This window comes from Cynara cardunculus, unplaced genomic scaffold (genome assembly GCF_001531365.2).
Source record: "Cynara cardunculus var. scolymus isolate 2C unplaced genomic scaffold, CcrdV1 Un_Scaffold_885, whole genome shotgun sequence".
Lineage (NCBI taxonomy): Eukaryota > Viridiplantae > Streptophyta > Magnoliopsida > Asterales > Asteraceae > Cynara > Cynara cardunculus.
The window spans coordinates 25,285-26,904 of NW_020200638.1; positions in this window are offsets into that span (position 1 = coordinate 25,285).

Sequence of the window (1,620 nt, forward strand, 5' to 3'; positions counted from 1 at the left end):
CTCTATCTTTTACAAATGAAGTAGTTGACCAATGAGCTCTCAAGAGGGTCATAGTGGAGAAGTATGATGGATGAGGGAGGAAGGGAAGGGAGAGGGAGAATAGGGTGCGAGTTCACCAGAGAATAATAAGAGCGGTTGGAATTATGTGATGGTGATATGTACAGTTGTAGGGGTTTTGATCATAGATCGAGATGGATGTCGTAGATAGTAGATGGATAACGAACATGTTTGGGATAGTGATCACCGAGATGAAGATGCAGTGTGAGATGTGGGTTTTGCATTGGAAATGAGGATGACTCTGGCGGTGGATGAGGGTCTGTTCGATCGAGATGAAACCCAACACAAACAGCCACAACCATATCTGTTTAACTGAGATTCAGCTCCCAAAACTCTGACCATCGCCTTGCATCTCCGGTGAAGCCCAACACAAAACAATGACAACCAAATTTATTCGATTGAGATGAAGTTCCCAACTATGATGTTAATTTATGTAGGGAGAGAAGAAAAGGCAGAAGAGTGTAACAGATGGAAGCCATAACCATCGTCTTCTTGAAGCACCCATGTGTAACCCCATCCTTGTGAACTACCGTCTTTTGACAACTGAACTACACACCCTAATCCGGGAACTGCCACCTCCTCCACTATTCTCCTTTTCTGGTGAACCCTCCTCCCTTTTGCCCTCCACCCTCTGAATCATCACAAAACACGAAGGCCAATATTAGTTTGGGTTGGGATGAAGAAAGATGGGGATGGGGTTGGGTTTAAAATTAAATTTTTTTAATAATACAAAAAATAATAATTTACATTTACTTTTTTATTTTTAACCGAAAGAGGACAAAAAAGAGGTGAAAGGACAAACCACACGGAGTGTGCATTTTTACATACCACAAGGACGAACAATGTAATAAACGCATTTAAAGGACCCTAGTAGAAAAAACTAACAAACCACAAGAATCAAGAATATAATTTACACTTTTGTTTGTTTTAAAAAAGAAATAACTAAAGGGAAAAGTACAATAAAAACCAATGGACTTTCTTGTTTGGAATGATTAAGGTGGCGTTTGTTTTTTAAGAGGTGCTGAAGTCTGAAGTCTGAATTCACTTCTGAATTTTAAGAGGTGGTGCTGAAGTCTGAAATCTGTATCAGTCAGACTGTTTGTTTTTACGTYTGAAATCTGAATCAGTCAGACTGTTTGTTTTTCCATCTGAAATCTGAATCTGAAATCTGAATCAATAAGACTGTTTATTTTTGTAAACTGACAGGTGGTGCTGAAGTCTGAAATCTGAATCAATTCATTTCATTTAAATCTGAAATATCCAATCATTTAAACCATTTGTAAACTGCCATATATTTTTAACACATTCAAAAATTCAATTGAAATACGTCAATTGATTCAACACASAAWARAAAACAYGAATAAAATCTCATAACAACTACAATCAATATTCATTTTSTAATTGTGTCGCAATTTCTTCTCTTAAACTAGCCATATATGTTTGGTCAGCGACACTCCCATGCGATTGAATCTCTTCAGCCTCATCCTCGCCATCGTTCTCTTGTTCGCTAGTTTGATCATACTCAGAAAATAGCTCATCACTTAAACCTTCCTTCCGTATGAA